Genomic DNA, 18125 nt, shown 5'->3' on the forward strand with positions numbered 1-18125 from the left:
ACAGGATCACATAACCAATAAGTATCTCAGGCAAGATTTGAACTCAGGAAGATGCATCTTCCTGTCTCCAGGTCCAGTGCTTTATCCAACTGTCCTATTAGTTACCCCCAATTTTATGCAAACTCTTCACAGTCAAGCAAGCTATTTATGGTATAAATAGGAAATAATCACAGATGAAAAGCACTAGAATTAAGAAGGAACTGGGAAAAGCTTCCAGTGCTAGAGCTCAGAAAAGACATGTAACTGGGCTTTTTTTGTTATTGTTGAAAAAGATAGAACTCCTTCAATTAAAATGACTTGCTCCTCACCATTGGCTTTACGTTTGATTTTAAAGGAATGAAGTTGAAGTCAACTTTCAAGAATTGTCAAGGAGCAGAATTGCAAAATCCTAGCAGGAAGGAAATTAATTATTACACATGACCTGGTTAGACTGAAGTAGCAAGAAGGACTTAAGAATGACGAGATCAGCCATGTTTTTTGTCCTTTTGTCCCTTCAGCTTTTGGCTTCTCTGGTAGAACTAGTTCTTTTCCCTTAATTTCTCTCCCACTTGTCTCTCTGATTCTTTTTCTCTGCCTCTGTTTCTGTCTTTATCTCTCTGTGCTTCTCTGTGTTTCTGTCTGTCTCTCCTTCTTCCCCATCTCTCTCTCTCTGTCAACACTGACACTGTAACTCCAGAAACCTTGCCATCTGCTTTTCTCTACTACCATGAGAGAGGCTGACTCTTCTCAGCAGTAGGCTCTCCTTCTATAAAATGAGAAGGATGAATTTGATACTCTCAAAGGTTGCCTTCCACCTCTAAATCTGCAATCCTCCATGGCTAACCCCTACTATGGCAAAGCTTCCATGGGCTCTGCAGGACATTTAAAGTTACAATTTCAATTTAATTAAATTCCCCAAACAGGTTCTAAATCCCTCGTATGTTCAGCGCTAGACAGTGTAAATAAGAAGATGAAGAATTATCCCCTAGGGAGTCCACATACTAAATATGTCTACACTACACAGGAATGATAGGAAGGAACACCCCAACAGGTTTGGTAGAGTGTGACAAAAGCATGAGAAAGAGATGCAAACACATGACTTAAGAAAATTAGAGCAGGGAGGTAGCACATATCTCCAAGTGAAAAAGCAAAGGCTTCTTAGAAGATATATCGTCTTAGCTGGGCCTTGAAGGAAGAGAAATATTTTAGCAAATGTAGATAAGGAGTGAGCACCCAATAGGCTTTGGGGGATGGCCTGGGAAAGTAATGGAAGTAGAAGAATTCAGGATAAGATGGGAGAATAATGATTGGTCCAGTTGGCTTTAAAATTTGGATTGTACTGAGGGGATTTTTAGGACTATTGATCAAAAGTCCCTGGTGACAGGCGTGCCACTCATCATTAGACATAGTTCTACAGCCTTTTAAAAATATTTACTAAGTAAGTATAGCAAGGTCACCTGTAACAGAAACATCTTCCCAAACTGGGGACACACATGCCCATTTCACACATAGGGTCCTTGGGAAAAAGCATATGGTTAAAAGGTAAATTCATAGTTCCTAGGTACTATAGGTCAACTAGGTGGTGTAGTGAATAGATGTTGGGCTTGGAATCAGGATGACTTGAGTTCAAATCTGTACTCAAACACTTACTAACTGTAAGACTCTGGGCAGAATCACTTAACAGTGTTTGTCTCAATTTCCTCCCCTGTAAAATGAGCCAGAGAAGGAAATGGCAAACCACAGCAGTATCTTTGCCAAGAAAACCCTAAATGGGGTCATAAAGAGTCAGACATAACTGAACAACATTAATAGGAACTAGAAGCCTCTTTTACCCTTTGCGGGATTCTGAAGAAAAGGATTAATATGAAAGGTGCTGGAAGGATAGGTTGGAATTAGAAGGGAGAGCGCCTTTCCTAAGTGAAGGAGTTTATTTTTTTTTAATATATTTTTCCTATGGCATGTAGGGAGCCACTGAAGACTTTGGAAGCAAGAAGCATTAATTTTGTAGTAGTGGCAAGAGTAGAAGTCTTAAGAGTTGGGAGATTCCTTTGTTTGAATTCTGCCTTTTCTATATGATGAGGATAATACTATCTTTAGTACTTCCTTCATAGGGTTGTTTTGAGCAGCAAATGGGATAATGAGGCAATAAGGAGAGATATTAGACCTTTGGTTTTTTGGCATATAAGGAAAATCTCCCTTTGAATTCAGGGTAGCCACTGCCACTTAGAGAGTGAAAATGCTAACGTGGGTGCACACTGTAAAAAGTGGGAGTCCTTTGGAAAAGTAGGATATGGGAGGTCGAGAGCAAACATGGAGAACTGGGAGGTGAGTATTTTAATGTCTGCATGAATAGGCAAAGAGGTATCATTGTAAGCAGCAAATGCTTTGTGAAGGTTATTAACAATTTATTATTGCCTATCAATCCAACTGGAACTCTTTCTTTGACAAAAGAAAACTACAAAAATGATGTTCCTTCTATACTTAAGACTCTTGAATGGCAGCTTATCTTCTCTAGTCATGTGGCAAGAGGAGCTACCATAGACACATTTAACATAAAATGCAGATATCGCTGGAAAACAAACAATTCTGAGCCAGATTTCCCTTGAGCCTATTAATGTGCCTCTAGAGAAAACAGTTCTCCTGTATTTGTTTAAAATCTTGTGCTGACTGACAGGCTGAATCAGTTAAGGAAAGGTAGGCTGAGATTATGTTTAAATTGGCAGCCAGGAAGTAGGGAAGAAGTTATAAAATGAAATTTCTTCTTGATAATAGAAAAGGGATAGAGTCAAGGTAAAAGTAAGAGTCACCTCAAAATTTCTACAATCAGAGAGGCAGGAGAGTTAAGCTTTAGGGGCAGGAAGGCAGCCATTGTTTCCAATATCTCTCCCCCACCCTGGAAAGGTGCCAAGGTTTCTCAAGCTTTAAGACTTCCCATAGGCAAGATATGACAGCAGGGAGAGGCTGTTGTCTAGGCTGTCCCATAATACTATGGTTGCAAAATTTCATGTGTTGGAAAGAAGATAAGTAGACAGGCACCATCTCTTTAGGGCAGCATATTCCAGCAGTGGGTTATGTATGCATAGGTGGCTTTCTCCAGGTGATCACATTCCTCTGGGGGAAGTCTTGTGCCATGAACTCTGACACAAACAGACTACCAAAGGACTACATGATAATGATTCATTGAATCAGAGGATGGAAAACTTGAAGAGACTAGAAAGAAGCAAGCCTAACCCTTCTGGCCATTTTATTGATGAAGAAGCCAAGACTCAATTTCCTTATCTGTACAATAGTCTCATTTTTTTTTGTTATATCAGAACTCTGATCCAGATCAAAAGGAAAATACCATGGGGTTGGACTGGAGTTAGAAAGCTCACTGTGAAAGAGTGTGTGGTTTTTCCCCTAATTTTTTTTCTCTTTTCTGATTTGGTAGGAGAGTAGAATAAGAATGGCAGGAAAATACTATGGGTAAGATTGCTCAGCAATTTCACTCTGCCACTGTGTCTATACCTGCAGTCACATTACATCTGTCCAGACCCAGCTCTACTGCACTGTCCCAAGTTGAAAGCTTCCCTCAATGACTTGGATGAAGACTTAGATGACATTCTTATCAAATTTGTATATGACATGAACCTAGGATACACTGGAAAAGAGTATGGAGATCTAAGAATATCTTAACAGGATGGAAATGTGGAATTGAATGAATAAAATTTAAAAGGAATGCAATTTTATGCTCATTATAAAGCTAGGATAGTTTCTTGAAAACCAGTATCAAGCACTGCATTGTGAGGAGGAAATAATGACTCCTCATTGGCTGATAGACATTGTAGCCTATGTACAACATAAGGTGGAGAAATTTAGGAGATTGAGTTTGAGGAAGAAGAACAAACTTTTCTTTAAAACCTTTATCTTCCACACAGAATCAATATTCTATATTGGTTCCAAGGCAAAAGAGTGATAAGATTAGGCAATGGTGGTTAAATGACTTTCCCAGGGTCACCCAGGTAAGAAGCATGTGAAGTCAAATTTGAATCTAGAACATCTTATCTTCATGCCTGGCTCTATATCTACTGTGTTACGTAGTTGCCCCAAGATGTAAACTTTTGAATGGTAGACACGAATTCAATGTAGAGCAGAAGATATATAGGGAAGCTGCACCCATCAAAAAAAAAAAAGTCCCTTCCTTTCCTTTGTATGTATTTTCAGAGACAGTCAAGAACAACTTTGCATCTCTCTCTAAAAAAAGTTCTTCCTCTGAAGGCTTTCTACTTTACCTAGGATTCAGCCTTAGAGATCTCTTAGCTAATCAAAAGTCATTTTTACCTCTCCGAATAGAAGCACTGACCTTAAAAGGATGTCCTTTAGGGAAGAACAAACAAAACAACTGCCCTCCCCCCAAAAAAAACAGGCTTGGGGCAGGAATGGGGTTATAAGAATAAATATAAAGTCCTTCCCTCTTAGGTTTAAAACATCAACACCACAAGATCAGAAAAGCAGGAGATCCTGGAAGAGAGACCTGAAGCACTGCTGGGGAGCCCATTGTCAATAGCAAGAGGTAGAAGTAGGAGGGGAGGGTTAGCATCCTGGAGAACAGCTGATTAAAGGGAAGGCTGCATCTGGTAGCTTCCAATCTTAACTAATTGCTCTTGCTATTCTTGCTATATTCATTTATTTTTACTTAGAAGTGTTGTCAGTGCCCTCTACTTCTAGTGCCTAGGGATGTAGCCCAGTCATCCCAATGTACTATGCTTCTGTCTAGGCAGCATCAAAATGAATCTACTCTGCTCCAAGGAGGCAACTCTGGCTTCCCAGATCCATATGATCATAGAAATTAGAGCCCGAAAGACGCCTGCTGATAAATTTAGTCTGACCCCCTGATTTTACAGAGGAGGGAGCCTGCTCTCATTACTTCCCTCCTATGTGAGTGAAGTGACTCCTGAACTGTCATCCAACAGAGACATCTCGGCAGCCACCTGATTGAACCAAGGATATGAATCGTGTTGAAAGGCAACTGGAAGTGATTTACAGCCTTTTCAAGTAGATAATGATCTCCTTACAGTTCCCTGAGCCATCCTCTGTTTCCACGAAGTGGTCCATTCAGGCTGCAGGGAAGAGATGCTTCCTTGTTCTGGCTCCGACTTCTGAGTGCCACAAGGAACCAGTGCTCAACGTCCTACAGTACAATCTCTGGTGGCCCATCGATTCTACAGTCATGAAACAGGGTGATGCCTCCAAAGCACAGGAAGGTGATTTGATTAAAGACTAATGTAAAGCACCTAATTCAGTCATTCCATGTCAAGAAATATAGAGCTTTATATCCTGCCAACTGATGTACTAATGAGATGAAGCCAGATCGAGTTAATGAAATGAGAATTGGAAGTATGGATTCTTATATGGATTGCCATAAATTACCTGGATAATTCTCCATGAAGCAATCCATTTCTCTCTCTACTACCTTTGAAAACGGATAATCTGCACTTAATTCATGACTTTTGCTTACAATTGCTTTTAAAAATGTGCTGATTGACCATGCAAGAGAATGGGTATCATGGGAGAAGTTAAACAGCAAGCATGCCTCCCTGCATTCTATGCTTTAGGAAAAGTTAGCCTTAACTTGTAAAAGTTAAGAAGGTTTTCCATTCCAAGGTAAGGTCCTTCTATTAAATGTAAATTTCATGAAGGCAAGAATTGTTTTTGCCTTTCTTTGTAGAGGAGAGGAGGAGGGCGGGAGAAGAAAGGAGGAGAGGGGAAAAGAGAAAGAACAAAACTTTAGAAGAAAAATTAAGTTGCAATCTATAGATCCATCCAAAGAAAAGAGATACATTTTTTCTGAGTAGAAAGGTGGCTTTTCATAATTTGGATGGAAGAACTGTACATTTTTGTCCATTCATGATGAAAATGGACATTGTAGCCTATTGCATGAATATGCTTAAATCGGTGACTATTTTCTTTGACTAAAGCTAATTAACTCACCTGTTCCCAATTCTAAATACTTTCTGCTAACTAGACCTTTTTTCTTTTGAAGCTCCAGTTTTATCCTTCTAGGCTGGTACACTCAAAAGTCACCACCATTTATTAGGTATGTACTATAGATAGAGAAGAGAATTAAGTAATAATGTATAAACACAGAAAAATAATGGGCATGCTCTAGTTCATTAAGAAAACTCACCAAAGATTTGATAAGGCAAAGTATACATATAGCACCTACCACATTTGGTAGCTTCCCATTTTAACTCGCTATTCTTTCTAATTGTGCTAAGCTCAGATGATTTGATGCTATTGAGAAACTGCAGGTACTGAGAATGCCATTTAAATTCAATTCCCTGAGACAAAGCTCCAGCTGCCTGCCCTTGTTATGGTTCTGGAAATAACTGAAAATGAATCAGATAATTACCAAGTTCCTTTAAAAGATCTTCTCTGCTTTTCTCCATCCCAAGCCTGGCCCTCAAACAGTGGACTATATGGTGAGGATTCAAGTAACCCCAAAGGAAAAAAAAAAGTTTAAAACTAATTTCAGGTGGAGCAGATAATAACTAAGGGTATACATAAACCAACTATAGTGGAATTTCCCTCTGGCGGTGAGTCAAACACAAGGTTCTAGGACAGGATATAGAAAGATTTAAGAGGAAAGGTAGAATCAGAAAGCTACACAGAACAAATCACAAGAGAAAAAGAGATTTACTTCTTGGGTCTAGGTCATAAGCAGAAGTGGAGTGGAGAATATCATGGTCTGATTTTCTTCAAATAAAATAAGCTACAGATAGTTAATGGTGATTGCATTTGTTTCATTCTTGTCTTTTTTTTCCTTCTAAAGGATGGAGAAGGGGAGAGAAGATATATTGTAACAGTATTTGAAAGAAGAGAGAAGAAACTTAGTCATTATAAGCTTTAATAAGAATTAGGTGAGAAAGGCAAAATAGATCAGAAAATTAAACCTGACAATTTGATAACTACAACAAATGTGAACAAAAATTCATATCTAGAGGCAGCTGGGAAGCTCAATGGATTGAGAGTCAGGCCTGGAGACCAGAGGTCCTGGGTTTAAGTCTGGCCTCAGGCACTTCCCAGCTATGTGACCCTGGGCAAGTCACTTGACCCCCATTGATTAACCTTACCACTCTTCTCCCTAGGAACCAATATACAGAAGTTAAGGGTTTAAAAAAAATCATATCTAGTTAAAATGAGGAGTTGGAGTATAATATCTTATACCGAAGGGGAATTCAAAAATTGGGAATGAATAGGAATACAAACGCAAAGAAGGGAAGGGCAATCTAGAAGGGGGGCAAAAACCCCTTCAATAACATTAAAAGAAAGCAAAAAAGCCCTCCAGGAACATTAGAAGAAATGCTCCCTATGTAAGCAAAACTTCATGATCTTATAGATAGGATGCTACTGAACAAATTTTGAAACATTTTTGTAATGAAATATTGTTGCACAGTAAGGGAAGAAGAATATCAGGAACTTAGTGAACCATGGGAAAAACTTGTACAACTGAGGCTACCAAACTTAGAAGCAGGAAAATAAGTACAATTACAGAGAACAATGAGAACCTATAAAGACAAGGACTACTATTTACATGTGGTTTTCATTGCAAAGACACTAGAGTAGTTTGCCATTTTCTTCTACAGCTCACTTTACAGATAAGGAAATTGAGGCAAACAAGGCTAAGGGATCTCCTCAAAATCACACAGCTAGTGTCTGAGGCTAGATTAAAACTAAGTCTTCCTGACTCCAGGTCTTGTGCTCTACCCACTATGAAACCTAACTGCCCAACATTTACATAGTGCTTTATGATTTGCAATTTGGAAACAATGAATACAATGCTAAGAGTTAAATGAACTAAAAAATCAAAACTGTGACTAATACATACTTCCAAAAACTATATTATGAACATACTTACATTTTCTCAGTGTTGGGGGTTGGTGGGAAGTAGCAAAATTAAGAGAAGATGACAAATTTCAAATATTGTAGCTTTAAAAGGACAGGGTTACTATTTGTTTTTAACTGATTAGTATTCAATGATTGTGATATTTAAAAATTTTTTAAATCAATAAAGTTTTACAATAGTGGAAAGGACAGATAGATGTTCAACAGAAGAGGAGGAGAAATGAAGACCTCCTAGTCATAGGGGAACACACAAAAAGTGCAGGGTGAATTCAAGGGCCAAAGTAGTCCACTTTGTCTTGAACACAGAAAAGAGTCCTATAAAATATGCCTGAAAAGTTAACAAGGCATCCAATTTTGGAAGGTCTTGAATGCCAGGAAGATGAGGTTGAACATTATTTAGGAATCAGAGTTGAAGAAGTTTTTTTAGCAGAGGAATGACATGACCTGATGTATGCATTTAGAAGATTGGTCTGATTGGCAAAGGACAGTTTGGAGGGGAGGAAAGTAGAAGGGGGAAATGTCTTCATAAACTATTGAAATTGTCCTACTAGCAAAGCAAATATGACCAAAATGTTTACAATAAGAATAGAAAAGATAGGACAGATTAAGAAATGTTGAGTAATTAGAAGAGAGAGTAATGTAGTGGAAATAATAAATGAGAGGAAAGTTAAGGAAAATAAGGGAATGAATAGAGGAGACTTGATGAATAGAACTGCTACTTAATCACTCAAAAAGCACCTACTATGTTCTAGGTATTGTACTAAGTACTACAGTTAAACAAAAAGGAATTAAAGTCTCTACCTTGAAAGAGTCTATATTCTAATGAATGAGGCAACATGGAAATAACTGGGTATAAATGAGATATAAACAAGATATAAATATAGAAAAAGATATGTGGAAGGTCATTGCAGAAGAAAAGGCACTACCACCAGGAAAGACATCCTGGAGAAGATAATATTTGATCTGAAACTTGAGAGAGAAACCAAGAATTCTAGAGGCAAGTAAAGAGGGAGAACATTATAAAAAGGTTTAGCTCTGAATACAAATAGATCAAAATTAGAAAAGAAAAGAGAAGTGGACATAAGTTGAAGAATGACCAAGGTCAGATGGGAGATTAGTGAAGGTGGTTTTCCCACAAAGGCAAATACTTACTCTTTGTCAAGAAAAGTCTCTTTTTGTGTTAATTCATATTATCTTTGAGTTTGGGATTCGGTAAGTCAGGTATTTAAGAAAAATTCACTCCAATTATTTATCCTAATCTCATTTGATTCCTCTTTACTTTATAACTAGGTTTTTTTATCCCAAAAAGAAATTAAATATGAAATCTGAATTGACGACTGGCTCCTACACGATTGTCCACAGCCTCTTTGTCTTTTCTACAGCCCAATATACTGAAAGTAATTCCTTAAGTATATCGACTCATCCACTAGGAATTCCCTTTGAATATTAATATTTTATTCCCAAGAGTTTATTCATTATCATTCAAGCTCATCATATTTCTTTTTAATTAAATCCTTTTCTCTCCCTCAACTATATCTCAGTTCAATTGAGTTCAATACTTGAGGTAGCTCCTGCTCTGTGCAAGGGATTGTGTTAGGCACAGGGGACAAAGAGATGAAAAAAATGAGACAGTTTCTGCCATGAAGGAGGCTGGGTGACTTGGAGAACTGGCAGTACCACCAACAGAAATAGACAAACAGGGGGTATTAATGATGATATTTTTTAACCTGCTGAGTTTCAGTTGTCAGAGGGACATTCCAGTGGAAGGGACCAATGAGAAGCTAAACAGGTCAGAGTAGAGCTCTATAGAGAGATCAGGGCTTCAAGTACAGACTGGCATCATCTCCATCAGATGGTAAATCAAGCTCTAAAAGGGAAAGTTATTATTGTGACTCTAGGCAAGTCACTTAACCCCCAATGCATAGCTCTTGCCACTCTTCTGCCTCCACACTAATACACAGTATTTATCCTAAGGTAGGATATGAGTGAAAAAAAATAGCATGGAACCCTTTATAGAATGTTGAGTCTCCAATAATTTATTCCCATCCTCCATTACCTCATTTGATCACTAGTTTATCTAGATGAACTATTAGTTTATCTCTGCATTGCATTTCAATGTCAGAAACTCATATTTTCTTCCTACTACTTTATAAACCTTTAACATTATCTATTCCTTCAGAAAAATTATGTGTACTTTAATGTCCTTGTGCAGCTGTTTTCTAATAGGTTTTATTTATTGAGTTTATCTTTCTAATTTTCTTCTTTCAGACTAATTTCATAACTCATCTCATTGTGCTTCTTTTAATCACCATAGTGCACCTAGGTTTAAATAGCCTAAAAATAAATACTGTAAATGCATCTGTGGATCCTGTTAACTCCATTACCTAATAGTGTGAGTGAAGATAAAAGAGACTTTCAGATAAATGATCACCATAAAAACCTAAGTAAATAGCAGGCTGTGAAGCCTATACTTCAAAGTCCATAGTATTCAAGGCCTCCTTTCTGCACTGATCATTGGTCAACCATCTTTCACAATGCCAGGAACATGACAGTAATTGGAGTTACTATCTCCCAGATGCATGTAGTCACTGTCACATGCAGAAATGGCCCATTCACAAAAGAGTAGTATGATACATTTGTGAATTACAACTCTGAATCCATATAAAATAGAGACAAGGAGCTCAAGAAAAATTGATGGTTTCATTTCCCCATCCCATACACAGATACCACTTAACTACAGGATTTTCTAAGTGTTTATCAACACACTTTTAAAAACGAATATAACAGTTAACATTTATACATCACTGGAAGATTCACTAACACTTTTATAAAGCTTTTTGAATAGATTCTCATTTAAAACAACAACCCTGGGAGGTAGGTACCATTATTATACCCATTTCATAGAGGAAGAAATTGAGGTTAAGTGGCTTACTTAAACTCATACAACTGGTAAGTATCTGAGATAGGATTTGAATTGAGGTCTTGTTTCTAAAACCAATGCTCTGTCCACCAAGCCAACTGGTTACGTATTTATCATTGTCTTTTGTCTTTAAAACACAGCTGTTTCTAAAGGGGAGTTCATGTCGGTGGAAACTTTAATTTCTCCAAATTGAATCCTCCCTTGTAGCAAAGAAAAAACAATTAAGGAAAAACATTCAAAATAGTAATGGCATGTGATTTTGGCTATAACATTCTGTCTCAGTAAACTCTGCCTTTTTTACTATTGGAAAAGAAGAGAATATGACATTTTTCAATGATGTTAATTGAGTACTCACTTTGTAGGCTGAAGAGCTTTGCCCCCAACCTCCACTTAAGAAGGAGACCCATGCCAGCCACCTCTTACTTCTCATCATTTTCTATCATTGCCTCAGGGAATCTCAGTGGAAGAAACCTCATCATTCTAGGAAACTAAATGACCTTTGGCTCTCACTCCTTCCCTTCTGATTGAAGGCTGAGACAAAGAGCTCCTCCTCAAACCTCCACTGAAATATGGGACCCCAGGACTGCCACTCATGAAGTTCTGAACCAAGCTTTGGAAGATCTCCTGAGCTGGGCACCCTCCTTCCCTCTTTTGTCTTCTTTCATTAGGTTGTGAGCTCCTTGAGGGCAAAGACCGACTTTCTTTTTCAGATTTGTAACCCCCCAAAGTAGCACAGTATCTGGTAGAAAGAGTAGATGTGTATTTACTAAATAATTATAAGAAACTGTATTAGGGAAGGGTAGAAACTAACAGAAGGAAGAAAGAAGATGTAATTACAAATGATGGAGATAAAAAAAGAAAAGAAAGCATCAATCAAATTTATTAAAGAACACAAAGGAAGAGGAAGAACGATGATGAAATAGTACCTTCTCTCGATTAGGTTATCATCTCCTCTGTTTCATCCATTATGCTAAAAATCAGTGAAATTTTCTTTTAACTTTCTTATAGGAGAGGCAGTAGGTCAGAGAGCTGGCCTGGAAGCCAGAAAGACCTCAATTTAAGCCCTGCTTCTGACATATACTAGTTGGATGAACTTGGCTGAGTCACCCAACCTATCAGTATCCCAGAGAAATACTTAAGGCTATTATATAAGAAGTTGCAGAGGAGATACTGTTCTATTTTAGTAGTTTCTCATCTGGGATTTCCCAATATTAATAAAACCACAGGTCAAGATCCTATCCCCTTACATCATTTCAAAAGTCTGAGGGTTTAATTAGGATAATGCCAGCATAAATACCCTTTCCTGCCTCAGAGACAGTCTTCAAGGATTGTTGTTTCCAAAGAACTTCGACATCTCACGTCCAATTCCTCAAACACAACTGAGCTATATTGCTAATATAGACTATATGCATGAATGTGTGCATGTTAGGATATATGTATTATATATAAATTGCATATACTTTATAAATAATATTTGTTATGTGTAATAAGAGTCTATGGATATGTGCATATAATTATAATGGATATAAAATGTAATTATATACTATATGATGATATATCATATTTATGTGTATATGTGTCAGTGTTTATATATAAGATACATATATGTATTCAATATACATATATACAATGACATGCGCATTTGTATAAACATGCATGTGCATGCACTTTATATATGTACAATCTAACCTAAATTATTATTTATTATATTATATTATATTATATTAATTATATTATATTATTATTATTTTTAATTAATTATAGTACAATATATTACTGGCAATATTATACATATTATGTGTGTATGTCCATATACTATCCACATGTATACAGATATTATTAGATAACATATTATTATATATACAAAATCTATTCTAGAATAATAATGTTATTAGATATGAAACAGACAGATTATATATAGATATTCAACATTATTATCCACCTCTCAGGGCTATCGTAGGATGAAATGAAACACTATTTGCAAAATGCTTAGCAAACCTTGAAGTGCTCTATAAATGTTAGCTCTTATTGCAGAAAATAAAGGACTCGCCTTGAAGTCAGAAAGATCTAGGTTCAAGTCTTGACTCTGACACATACTGTCTCTTACCATGGGCTTAGGGTAACTCTAACCCACCATTATTTGAGGCAACTTTCTAAGGCTGGAAGTTTTGGAGGAGGTGCTGACCAGCATTAAAAGAGGACATTTTCTCACTAGGGAGTTTTATATTGTAAAGAAATCAATAAAACAGTCCAAAACAAATAAAAAGAAGCACTACTGTAATAGTTCTCAGATTTCGGATTGTAATGGGAAAGAAATGCTGGATATTTGTAGATAGTGATGATAGACTATCAGCTCTGGGAGGGGTGATAGGCAAGAAACCCTTTGATCTAGACATTGAAGGATGTGTGATATTATATATAATCACACATCTTACATGTATGTGCAATAATATGCATATAATATGTACATTATATATACTATATGTAATAAAAATGCATAAGTATAAATATGTATACATATAATATATACAACATATATACAAAAATAACATTGTATATATGTATGTGTATATATAAGTTAATTATAAAGTATACAATATGTTGTTACATCTTATTTCTACATATAAAATATTTTATCTATCATATATAACACATTATTATAAATTATATGTATATACCAATATATGTACATATATTCAATGACTAGTTCAAAGGATTTTCAGCCTCAAAGAACTACCGAAGTTGATAATTCCACAAATATCCATTGGATTCTAGATAAAAGTGGGGATTAGCTATTGCTGAGAGATATACCTGGTGCCTCAGTGTTCAGAGACATTGAGAGCTTGAACACCTAGCCAACGAGGGTCAGGAGTAAGACTCAAACTCAAGTCTTCTTTAAAACTCTGAGGCTGGTTTCTATCTACCATATGCTATTCCTTTCTTTTTATACCAAATTCAAATTTTAGCAGGCAAGTTTCAAAAAGAACTTTTTTTTTCAAATAACAAAGGGAAAATGGGTTAAGTTCACATTTTATGCCTTGAAATATTTTTTCCCCTGAGGCAGATGTCAACTGTCAGTTTACAGATGGACCTACCTCACTTTTCATGGCTGGGGTCCTTTTGCACAGTGAGCAAGCATATCAAAGAACAATTGACCCAACTCTGGTCCTGAAGATGCTTCCAAGTTTCCAGGCTTCCAATCTGCCTCCTGATTTAGCCTAGGAGGGGGGACAATGGTAGAGATAAGCAGTACCCTCTTCTTGGTTCCAGGAGATAACAGGATTTCCCCTCACTCGTGAACAAGCGAGTTCCCATCATCTGAATGTTTTGCCCCGTGAGCAATGGAAAACAAAACTCTAACTTCTGAGATTTGGCACTTGAAAAATCAGCTTAGAAAGTGTTTCCTAGTCCTTTCAAATGAAAGAGGTCCCAGTGACTGTCCCCTTGGGCTTTTGACTTCATTTTGGTACCATATTACATTTCAAATCTTTGACTCCTTGTAGGCTTAGTAGCAAGCCAGGGCTCTGCTCACATTTATTTGATACCTATGGAGCTCACAAAGATTTTACCAAAGGCTACATTCGTGTGTATGAAATAAGAGGAACATTGCAGATTTGCAGAGAATGTATTAAATTTCACATTTGTCTGTCTCTCCTAAGCCACCCATGCCCAATGTTTTTTTTGGAAGTGAAGTTGGCATAAGAGTTATTCGTGGATGGGAAGGCAACACCACCACCTCCCTTCTGCTGGGTGCAATATGGTCAGAAACCTTCTCCTCTAGACACAGGAGTACAAATGACCACAAAGCTGAGGCTCTGTAAATTGAAATGATTCACACACAGTCAGAACACAGAACTTGGAGTCATGAAGACCTGACTTACTATGGTCATGGCCAAATCACTTCATTTTACTCAGCCTCAGTTTCCCCATCTACAAAATAAGGGGGCTAAGCTAAATGACCTCTTAGCTTCCTTCTAGCTATAGAACAGAGATTCTTAATATTTTTTTAATGTTATGGCCCATTTTGGCAGAGTCTGGAGAAGTCTGCAGACTCCATTCTGGGATCATGATTTTAAAAATGTCAAAAAATAAAATACAGGGGCAGCTGGGTAGCTCAGTGGAGTGAGAGTCAGGCCTAGAGATGGGAGGTCCTAGGTTCAAACCCGGCCTCAGCCACTTCCCAGCTGTGTGACCCTGGGCAAGTCACTTGACCTCCATTGCCCACCCTTACCACTCTTCCACCTATGAGACAATACACCAAAGTACAAGGGTTTAAAAAATAAATAAATAAAATAAAATACATAAGATTACAAAGGAAACTTCTGAAATACAGTTAACAAAATAGTAAAAGAAAAACTCAGATCATGGACTGCAGATTAATAACTCATGTTCTACATCTATGATCCTGCTCAGAGCTACAACTAGGGCCAGGTAACCAGGCATTTGCCTCAGTGGGATGAAATTTGGCACTAAAAACACTGGCATAGAAACAAAAGAGCTTAGCAGCCAGTTAGGAAGACTCATTGGTTGAAATCAGAAGCTCATGTGAACACGCCATACTTGAACTCTTCCCTGATCTGCTAGAGCTTCATGAACCATGTCTGGGGCCATGTTCAAATCACTTCTCTAGGATCTTTGTCCCGGGCAACCAAAAAGCTAGTTATAGTTCCTAGCCTATGAAACAAACACACACAGAGGAGTGGGTCTGGAACAGTGCTAGGGGACAAGGGTAAAGAAGTATATGGAAAACTACCCAATCTCCCGACACTATTCTTCCTTAATTTCTGGATGTTGTTGTCATGCTGACTGTAGGTTCTATTAGCAGTTTGGAGAGACAGCAGGATCAGTGCCTATTTGAGTACTCTCAGATACATTCTTTTCTCTTCTCTAAGGTTTCACACACACACACACACACACACACACACACACAGTTTTAGTTCTGTTCCTCCCTAGTCAAGTGGAAATATAATATCTTCATCTTTTCTAGGATCCCAAAGGAGAACACAGGGTCCCTCAAAGTCCAACTACTGTCTTGGCTGGGGGAAGGAAACGTCCACTGTCCAGTGATACAGATACTTAGGACACTCATTGTAGATTTGTTGAAGAGGTAGACTGACCTAAGGACTAGCATTAGAATTAGTAGCATTAGAATTAGGCACACCTGGATTCAAGTTCTGGTTGGGACACAGACTGGCTATGGGACCCATAGCCAGTTCTAATCTCTCAGAGCCTCAGGCTTTCTAGGACTATAATTTATGGCCATATTTCTGAACTGTAACAGGGGAAGCAGTTTCCACACTGGGAAGTCCCCACACTTTGGCCATTACAGGTTCAGATGCTCCTTCCCACTCTACTCCTAAATTATTTCAAAAAAGATTTATCATGTATTTTCTGTATGCTCATATCCTATCTCTGATGCTTACTATCTATGTAACCTTGGGTACCCAACCTTCTTGGGTCTCAGTTTCCTCACCCATAAGTTGAAGATTGGGACTCTCGGGTCCTGCGATTTCTTTTCAGCTTTAGGTCTATGATCCTATGATACTCTGGTTTTTTTTTTCCTTCCATTTGTAAAATGAAGAGGCTGGATGAGATCTTCCCTAAGATCTTTCCCATTTCTATAGCTATGATCCTATTGTCTTCCCTGTGCCTCAGTTTCTTCACCTATGAAATGTTTGGGGGACTGTGTGTTTTCCAAGGACCCTTCCAGCTACAGATCTGGCATCCTAACATGTTGTATTTCTAAATTTAAATTCTCCTGGAGCAATAGTATTCATAGAAACACATAGTGCTCCAATACAGGCAATCCTTGCCCTAATTTCCCCATCTCTGAATTCCTTCCCATTGTCCCCAGTTGCTGTTTCATACTGGCTCCTGATTAACATTAACCAAGATTACAAAGTGAAAAATGGTCTAGGAAATGGAATTTTGACTTTCTAGTTCCCTGTCTAATTTCCACAAACATGCTGCTTTCACTCCATCACTCCCTCCCTCCCCATGCTCTCCCCACAAAAAACAAAAAAACAAAAAAAAAACACACCCTACAAAGAACCCAATGTATTAGGTGGTCATTGTTCTCACTTTTACTAATAAACCAGAAACCCAGACAGGGTCTTTGAGTACCTGCTTAAGGGGAAAACACACTGAGCCAGTTGGAGAGCTAGAATGAGACGGTCCCAGTTTCTGGCTCCCTGCCTGGGGCTCTGTCCAACAGACCATAGTAGAAACCTGGGCCTGCTGAATAGGGGGCCCGGCGGTTGCTAGGGCACAAGATGATGTCGAAATTGGAAAACTCTTAGGGATGCTCCCCACGGCGTTTAATCCGTTTGAAGGCCTGGGCTGTGAACCTTGGATGCCAGGTCCACATTCCTCCACAAAACTCCGTGAGCTTGAATGCTACAGTCAGTGACCCCATGAATTTAACTAGACGGATTCTTATAAAGCAGTGTCATAAAGGAAAGCTGCTCGGTGCTTGGAATCTGCCAACGGGCTGTCTTGTACTCCTGGCTCACAGTATGGGAGCCGGGGAGAGGAGAATCCCACGCCAAGTCAATTTGCCCTGCTCCGGCGACCAGTGTGGAATGCCGGGCCTTCCTCGGAGGCATGGCTGTCTGTCATTGTGGATGCTCTCCTTAATGAAAGGTTTAAACCCTCATCGAAAAGGTCAGGTGCTCACGGCACACCAAGGCCTCGACAGCTCAGCTGAATGGAATATTACAGGGCTGCTATCACCATGTCTGTCTCATATACAATGAAATTTGCCTTTCTCTCATTGGAGGAAATGGAATTCTTGGGCTCTTTGCCTTTGTGTGCTTCCAAATTTTGATCCTCTTCAGGGAAAGGACTATAGGAACGGAAAGGGCAAGAGCCATGCCCTTTATAGAAGCATCGAGAGGCAGCCTGGTCTCCTGGAAAAAAAATATTCATAGGCTTTTGTGCCAGAGAGCCTGCAATCAAATCATGATTCCATTACTTACTAACTCCATGACCCTGAACTGTGCTGAACCTCAGTTTTCAGGATTATAAAATGAGAATGTTGGGTGATTGATAGAAAGATGAGGTCTCCTCCGACATAAAGTTTTATATCTATGCAAATCAAAGTTCTCATTTTTTTGGTTTACATATATTTTTAATTAGTCAGATCCTAAAGTCCATAGACTGTCAGCTCCATGAGGGTAATAATTATTTGATTTTAATATTTGTTTCCTCGGGTATTATCGTAGTGCCTCACAAATAGAAAGCTTTATTAAGTGTTTGCTGAAAGGAAGTGAATTGAATTAAAATCCTATTGAGAGATAACAAACCTAGTCCTAGAAAGGAAAGTGGTCTCCAACTATTTGAG

The 18125-nt window shown here is 38.2% G+C and overlaps 1 long non-coding RNA gene across 2 annotated transcripts in view; it reads right to left on the reverse strand.

Moving 5' to 3' along the window:
* Positions 1-18125, reverse strand: part of LOC123248465 — a 211217-nt gene that overhangs the window by 42475 nt on the left and 150617 nt on the right. For both annotated transcript variants that reach the window (XR_006506353.1, XR_006506354.1), the window contains exon 2: positions 13879-14001. This is a non-coding gene — a long non-coding RNA (uncharacterized LOC123248465). The remainder of the gene's footprint in view (positions 1-13878; positions 14002-18125) is intronic.

Source organism: Gracilinanus agilis, chromosome 5 (genome assembly GCF_016433145.1).
Source record: "Gracilinanus agilis isolate LMUSP501 chromosome 5, AgileGrace, whole genome shotgun sequence".
NCBI lineage: Eukaryota > Metazoa > Chordata > Mammalia > Didelphimorphia > Didelphidae > Gracilinanus > Gracilinanus agilis.